Genomic DNA, 8952 nt, shown 5'->3' on the forward strand with positions numbered 1-8952 from the left:
TTAATTACAAACTAAAGGGTCTCCAAAACTAAGAGAGGGTACCTTAACCCAATACGGTCCTGAAGACATGGTGACACTCTAAATGTTTCATTTTTCCTCGCTGAGTTTTTATGTGAGATCTCCAAACACCCAATATGGTTGTGAGGAGGTATTTCTAGTCTGACTCTGAGCCGTGCCCTCCAGAGAGGAACGTGGATGGACGTGAAGCTAAGGGAGCAAAGAGATGGAGGCACATTTCCACAGTGACAGGGACCAGTGGTTACCAGAGGCCCCTGAGAACCTCACAGTGCTGGCCGGAGCTGCCGCCCATGTCATCCGTCTTGATTTGTCTGCACTCACCTTCCAGATTTCACTTTCCACATATTTAGCCAACTTTACATTGAGCTGACAGGATGAAAAGGGACCCTCATTTCAAGCCCGTAATAGGAAGAGAGACCCTCGCTGAATGGCTGAGTCCAGCATCCAGCAGCAGCCCATTCGCCCAGGCCTGAAACCACACGTCTGTGCCTGTTACACATACAATCTATACCCATCAGCTGTCTACCCAGCGGTCCATAGAGAGCTTAGGATCACCTTGTGACATGTAAATGAGGGTCCCTTCGGTGTCACTAGGCTGGAAGCGCTAAATGAGCCTTATGATTTTCCATCAGTGCTGATTGTGACGGCCCCCAACGAATGTCAGGGCCTCAGACAGAGCCGGTCCTTCCCCCCTCTGTCCCCTACTTTTTGTTGGCTGTTTGTAAACTCCAATAAATATTTTTAACATTTTTGAAGTGATAACTCTCTCTGCTAGATAGGTGAACAACGCAACATTATGTGTTGTAGTTGTTTTAACTGGAAACGCATCTGTTAGTATGGGTTCACACCAGCACTCCCCTACGGGACAGTGGATGAAACGAGGGTCTCCCACCCTGATGTCGCAGGTATATGAGTGATAGCAAAGGTCTAAAGGTGCGCATCTGTGTTTATGACGGATATACTCACCTTTGTTCATAGATGGATGACAAAGAGGAACTTAGATGAAGAAAGACAACAACTGAGAGCCCAGACACTGATCCGAGATCACACCAGGGGGGCGGTGCAGGTGGTCTACACTGAAAAACAGATTAATAACATATTATACACAACTTGTCACCCAAAAGCCCAAAACATATTGCGGATAGTAATTGATAGAAATATGTTTCTGCCTGAGCCAATAGCTCTTCAGAGCTAACAGGTTTTTGTTTAATGAGTGCAGTGAAACTCAACTGCTGCACATGCTAAATGACGGCTGAGTCTCAATACTTCACAATCATCTCCAGCTGGAAACAGATGTCCAGCGTCATCTGCAGGCCCGTCATTTATTCTGTGCATTGCAAAAATGGATGACTCTTCGAGAGCTTTTAAGCAGGCTGCCCGAACCCGTCTGGCACACGAGCGGCATAATGACAAGCTTCCTTCTCTCTCAGTAATTCTGTGGGCGGATCATTTCAGCCCAACTGATAGTCATCATTCAGCAGCCTGCTTTGCATTTATCATAGACCTTCAGTCTTTTGCCACTCTGGGATATTTACCCTTGACTTGCTCAATCCTCCTCATTACCCCACCATAACGCACAGATTCCCTTATTCACAGCTCAACCTGCTAAAACTTAAACTTCATTTAATGTAACTGTCTCTTAAATTTCAATGACAGTTATGTTTTGGAATGTCGCTGTGCGTGCCGTGTTTGTAGTTTTCTATCATGGACCAGTTTACTGCCTACATGTGTCTTTGTATGTGCAGTACTTTAATACTTAAAAACTAGTTTTGAGAGGAGTCCATTCATCCATCCATCCTTCGATCACCGATACTGTATATATCCAGTTCAGGGTCATGGGGGGTGGAGCCTATCCTAGATGTCATTAGGTGACAGGCAAGGTTCCATAGACAATAGGCTTCTTCTGCTGCTGCCCCTTACCTACTCTCTCTCTCTCTCTCTCTCTCTCTCTCTCTCTCTCTGTCTGTCTTTCTCTATGTCTTTCTCTCTCTCTCACACACACACACACACACACGGACCACCACCACCACTACCACCATTTCTCCCAGTAATCCTGGATTGTGCCATCCTTTCACTCTCAGTTCCAGCATGGGGATTTTCTGTCCTCCAGGAGACCAGATAGCAACATGTGGTCCCCAGGTTCTGAGAGTACCACATCTGGGAACTAGGATTTTCTGCTGAGGTCTACCCCTTGAGATTGTAGTCCTTAAGGCTAACTGTAGTTTGTCAGCAGCAGGACCATGTCCTAGCTAACAGTTGTCTTCAGCCAATATCTAGTTCAGTGTCTAGTAAGGATCAAGATGTCACTTGGGGAGGTGTTCCAGGTGCTTTCAGCTGGGAGGACAACTTGGGTAAGAAACAGGATCGGGTGGAAGGACTATATCTCCAGGCTGGCCTGGGAGGGCCTCTGGACCATCCAGTCACAGCTGGACCATGAGACTAGGAAAAGAGAAGTTCCGGGTTGCTGTTGGAACCTCCAGGACCTGAATCAACTCCCTTAATATTCCAGGCTTGAATGGCCCAGAGTGACCACACATTATAACATATGACATGAAAACCTGGCCCCCTGAATTCTCCAGGGACTCCAATAGTACTTCTGTGACCATATATAGCTTGCAAGTAAGTGAGCAGGAGTCATTTAGGTATGCAAATGTAGCAGAACCCCTTCATCCTCTAATTGATGGGTATTTTCACATTCACTTAAATACTCCAAACTACAACTGCTGTCATTACATTGTTAGAAAGAGAGCTTTGCAGGCACTCTGGATAACAAATCACTACCTTTCAAGCGTCTGCGAAAACTGATCTGACTGGCTGATATACAATTAAACTCTATTACCAACTCCAGAGGGCTTTAACAAACTCACCTCTCACTGCACAGGATGCGATGAAAGTGCCCAAACACTCTTAGGGAGCTGTTTGCTATGTCAAGGCTAAAATGCTACACTGGTACTATATGTACCATATACTGTTCTTGTGTATATACAGTATAGCCTAAGGTTTAAAGGTGAGGTTTATTGGGGAAAATAATGACCACCCCTTCTGAGTCTCTACATAATCCTGACAGAAACATTTTCCCAGACAAGGGAAGCTTTGTCACATGATATTAAAAGGTTGGTGAATTATGGCACCATCGATAGCTGAACAAATAAGCCAACAAACACTGTCCCTTCAGATCACCTGAGCCGTAGAAGTACATCTGCTCCTGATCCAATCGATTTGATTTCTAATTAGTTTGAAAAATCTCAGTGCAACACCTTACTAAAGCCGTTCGCATCTGACCAGCATCAGGTGGCAACACTGATCCCCTCTGTTCACTCAAGTATGTTCCACTGAGCTGATGCGAACAAACCGGGCCGAGCTGGTTGTCAATAATACATGGAGGTAGCGGATGAGTAAAGTAGGCCACAGAAACCTCATCCCCTGCTCCTTTCTCTCTAAATTTAAACACTCTTGATGATCTTGAATTCAAAAGCCGAGCGCACCTCAGTCCCTGCTGGGGAGAGCATCTTAGAGTGAGACCCTCTATGTCACTGTTTGCCTTTCATCCCTGCTTCCCCAAGGCCCTGCCACTCTCTTTCACTCCCAACTATTGATCTTTAAATATTTATCCTGCAAACATCCACACAGCCTGACCCATATTCCAATTATGAGTGAAATATTCACCTTTTTTGTTAAATAATTGATGACTGCATCCATGTTTCAACACCTTTGTGAACCTTTTGGTGGGGGCACCAACCAGGTTGTTTGAACACGCTTTATTGGCGTGATCAGGCTGGAGGCATCGGCACTTACTCAATGGGGACAAAACAAAGTGAGTGTTTTAATTGGGCCCTTAGCTGAGGGGTGGGGGGCAGGAGGAAGAGTTGACAGTGTGAGCGATGGTGCCCAGAGGTTAGCGTGGTGAACTCCAGCATGCTGAGAGTTTGTATTTTGAGGCGGCTAAGACAGTGTAGTAATAGGAGGGGGGAGATGTGGGTGGGGATGGGGATGACCCTTGCCCCCACCTCTGTAGCTGAAGTCACATGGATCCACCACATGTGTCAGCAGCTAATTAAGACTTGTTAATTCCTCTTGAGCTACACAGTCCCAGCAGACGTGTCAGGTTGTGGTTCCAGGATCAATAGAAGTGTTGGAGCTTTGACTGTAAAATTGAATCTGCCTCTTGGATCAAATCCCTTCTCTTGAGAAATCTGATGAGATTTTGCCTCAACATTATAATGGTGGGAGGGAGGGGGAGAACCAGGCAGCTTTGCTAACGTAGGCTAACGGTAGCAACACCCTCTGCCTCATTTAAACTCTCAAAGGATCTTGATTACACATGTGGACTCAACAAAGAGATGTATCATAGAAGTGTTATAATAATCCCACTGGTTCTTACTACTCGTCACAAAAGCAAACAGAAGGCTATAAAAAAAAAACATACTCGTGAAGTTCAGTCTGTACAGCTGAGGTAGATCTCGGGATGGTCTATGATGCGACAAAACAGAATACGAAGAGCTGAGACTCCAAAGACTGGACTTAGCTGGTGGTGGAGGCAACTTGGGGGGACCAAGCACTTCCAAAAGAGGTACAGCATGAAGGGGATTGTGCTCCAAATAGAGATAGACCCATGTGCTATACAACTATGCTGTGCTACATTTATTGTGTTAGCAATTATGGTTCACATTCCACCCACTCTAAATATGGTTTAGTCTGCCTACATCAGAGACTAAGCCTTTATTTGTTCATTACAGCCACTATTTGATGATCTGCTATTCATAATTAACTGCAAACACAGTCATAATACCACAAGTCAAGTGGAAATGTTTGAACAAGGAAGCAGCATTATGAGTTATTATTGCCAATATAACAACATTGAGAAATTCAAACAGCCGTTGAACACAGCGATATAGAGAGACGTATTGTATAATAAGGAGCAACTCAACCTGTTTACCTTGAGGCAGCTTCTAGTCGGGTCGAGAAGAGTGAAGGGAGGAGTTCGCCCTGACCTACCTCACCTGCATATTACCTCTTCTTTATGGGCCCTTGTAGAGTCACTGGAGTGTGAACAACACACTCCATTATCGGGTCTGTGCTTGGCTGCATACCGCTTCACTATTATGTGCCTTACATTGATATAAGCGGGGGGGGGGGGTAGTCAAGTGCTGTGTTTTACTGATCAGTCCAAAATAGCGGGTTGTTTTAATGCTCCTCAGCCACTTCCTGGTCTGAAGTTCAACATGTAAATACAAAAAAAACATATAAGATGTGTGTGTGTGTGGGGGGGGTGATGAAGGGAAAGTTTAGAGACACTCTACCTCTAAACTTTAACATGTCCTCTTAAATTTTAACAGTAGACAGAAATAACTGTTCATAAAAAAATTAATTGATGCAAAAAACAAATATAGGGTATATATATATATATAGTTTCTGTATATGTGTTTTGATAAAATAAATATACATATAAACACATAGATAGATAGATAGATAGATAGATAGATAGATAGATAGAGCAGAGACAAAATTTAAATGGCCATTTTGACTCTACATTGACAGCTAACGTTCGCTAATGTAGCATCAGCTGGCTCGCTATTAGGGTTTAAAAATGTACACACTATACGTACATGATCATGGCTATGCTAACGTTAGACTTGTTGACTGTTGTAACCGCTGTTACCACAACGTATCAGACACACAGTCAAACATTCATATTCATTCCCTTATATAATCGGCTAAGTCATTTTTTCAAGTTTTTCGGACGACACAAAAAAACTGGTGACAAGACATAAGGAGTTGATTAAAGCAAAACAAAAATTGTCAACAAATGACTTAGGCAATTATTTTAAGAAAGTGAAGATATTGATTATAACATGGTGGCCAGGGTGTGTGCCAGGCAGGTTAATCAGGTGACTGGCAGCACCAACCAACTGAGAGATGATTGACGACTTGCTTGAGAAATGTCCCATACAGACCTCAATCCTGGGGAGAGCATGTGTGAGGCACCCTGGGAGGAGAGGAGCTCCCTGGGGTGAGATGTACCTCTTTCTCTCCTGACATGAAGTATAGAAACTGCCCTCAGAGCGTTCACGTGGTAACCTTGAAAGGTAATGGACTGCAGTGTGAAGCAACTGTAGCAACTTTAGAGCAACTGAAGCAACGCCAATCTGTCATTAAACCCACCTAAAATTCTATTAAAAATTGAATAAATGTGTACAAATTCTTTTATTTATTTGCGTTCCCATGTAATTGTTCATTATCCATCTTAGATTACAGAGGTGTCGTGATCAGCAGAGTGCGTCTTCAAGATATCTCCAACTTTGATGAAGCTCAGTGGAGCGAAAGGTGAGACAGCATGAGGTAAGGTGACCATCATGGAAGGGAATATCATAAAAACAAAAAGAATGATGTTGTTAGTCTAAGAACTCGAGGCAGACATTTTCTTTATTGCTTACTTGATGACCTTTATATGTAGTGACGGGATGGACACAATATGATAACCTCCATAGCAACATCCTCTATGGCAACATCATCCATAGCGACAATACGCCTATGTGTGGTGTCACTATGGATGATGTTGGCTGATGGAATGATGGAGTGACAGAATGACACAATGATAGAGCGACATAGTGATGTAGTGACCAAATGACAGAGTGATGGAACGTTAATGTGATTGAGTGACACATGCTGGAGTGGCAGAATGACAGAGTGAGAAGTGATGGAGTATCAGAATGACAGACTGATGGCGTAACAGAATGACAAAGTGATGGAGTAACACAGGACAGTGATGGAGTGACCGAGCAATTGAGTGATGGACTGTCAGAGTGGTAGTGTCAGAGTGACGGAGTGACAGAGTGATAGTGTCAGAGTGGTGGAGTGACAGTGATGGAGTGACAGAGTGATAGTGTCAGAGTGGTGGAGTGACAGTGATGGAGTGACAGAGTGATAGTGTCAGAGTGATGGAGTAACAATGATGGAGTAGAGTGATAGTGCTAGAGTGATGGAGTGATGGAACTCCCCAAACACAGACTCCTGCCTGCTGCTCTGTGGTCCTCCAGGGCTTCACTGGGCAGCACCAAAGCCCCAGTGCCCTCACAATCTTGGGTTCAACATATTTCAATAATTACAACCATGATTACGAGTGGAACTCTCATGATTTTTAATAAAGACTTCCATCTTTTCTGAAAGTTGTAACCCTTAAAACCACTGAGTGATTTCCTCTGATGAATGAACCACCACTTAGAACATAACAGATCAGTCAGGAGAACCTTCCTCCATAGATCAGTCAGGAGAACCCTGCTACACAGATCAGTCAGGAAAACCTTCCTCCATAGATCAGTCAGGGGAACCCTCCTCCCACACCACTCAACAGATAGGAGTGTCCCGCGATGTAGACCACCTAGCCCCTGGTCATGGCGGGTGCAGCAGAACCCCTTCAATGACCTACCGGTTCCATTAAAGCCTTTATTTGACTGCAGGCCCCCACTGAATCATGGCCGCACTGTCCCTGGTGCAGGGGAAGAGTCCATAGTTGAGGGGAGCAACATTTGCTGCAGCTGGAGAGCCACTGACACCAACACTCACTGGGCAGCAGCCTCATAAATCCTCCCCTTGGAAGGCTCATACACATCTAGAACAATTCCAACCGTAACAGACCTGTATGAACCTCCTGGTCGCAGGATTTATGACAGGATACCTTAAAAAAAATGTAGAAAACCTTCTGTCTACACTCCATATCCCTTAACTGCATTTACATAAACACAGACTCAGTACATGCGCAAGTGTCACACTTGCTGTGACTGTAACCAATAGTGCAGGAACCAATGTCATGGTAGTAGAAGTGCAGACTGTCACTAATACTTCCATAAGAACAGTTGGTCAGGAAGAGGTCAGGGTTCTGGTTCTGCTCTGGTTCAGTATGTGTTCTCCACTTCAGCAGTCTGTGAACCAGTCTATGTTCAGCTGGACCTGCCACCTGTCACCTGTCACTAATGATTCACTGTCCTCTGGTCATATATTACTACAGCCACTGTCACCCAAGTGGCAGGTGGCAGTCCATTGTATTTGACCTTTGTTGAGGGAAGAACTTATCAGAGGTTCTCCTCCTTTGTCTTCTCCTGGGATGTTTGATTCACTACTAATATTTCTGTTCACTTAAGAGTCTTTTACATGATGGATCAGCGTTTCCCTTATTTATGTACCTTTTATGTATATTTGTGTGTGTGTGTGTGTGTGTTTGTGTGTGTGTGTGTGTGTGTGACAGCTTTTGCATGCATCATGTATGCATACACATCTATCATTTTCTCAGTAATTCGATGAGCGTCAGGTGGAACAGGTCCCGTGCCACAGCGCTGACCCACAGACCCATGGAAGGCAGGTCAGTTCTCAGCATATTCATCTCTTTGTCAGAGTTCTGATCCGTCAGCTGCTAATTGGCTATCCTGGGCCTTCCATCAAACATGGCCGCCAGTTAACAGCAATCAGGACGTCACATTAGTGAAGTCAAGGGCAGGACTCATTTAAATTAATGAGGAGTTCACAGTCAGCTGACCCAACACACCTGGGGGGGGGGGGGGGGTTGATGGTGAACAGACACCCAGCAGAAAAGGTTGAGGGAGATGATGAAAAAGAAGGGCCTCTCGCCAGGCGGTGACAGGATATAAAGACAAGGAGGAGGAGGTTGAGCTCCACTCTGACCTTTCCATCATCCTCCCATCGCACTCACTCACACACACACACACACACACACACACACACACACACACACACACACTCCACAATTGGCAATTATCAGATGTGCTGACTTGGTGAGTCGTGGTGAAGCTGTCAGTCACAGCAGACCTCTTGTTAACTGGCTCCACTCTCCTCTCCACTCGCCATGTTCATCAAAGTTGGATCATGAAAGACAATTACCAGTTTCTGTGTTACTAGCTGCTCTAGGGTGTGTGTGTGGGG

Source organism: Aulostomus chinensis, chromosome 1 (assembly GCF_037954235.1).
Source record: "Aulostomus chinensis isolate RoL2024-O1b breed Wild chromosome 1, RoL_Achi_v1.0, whole genome shotgun sequence".
NCBI lineage: Eukaryota > Metazoa > Chordata > Actinopteri > Syngnathiformes > Aulostomidae > Aulostomus > Aulostomus chinensis.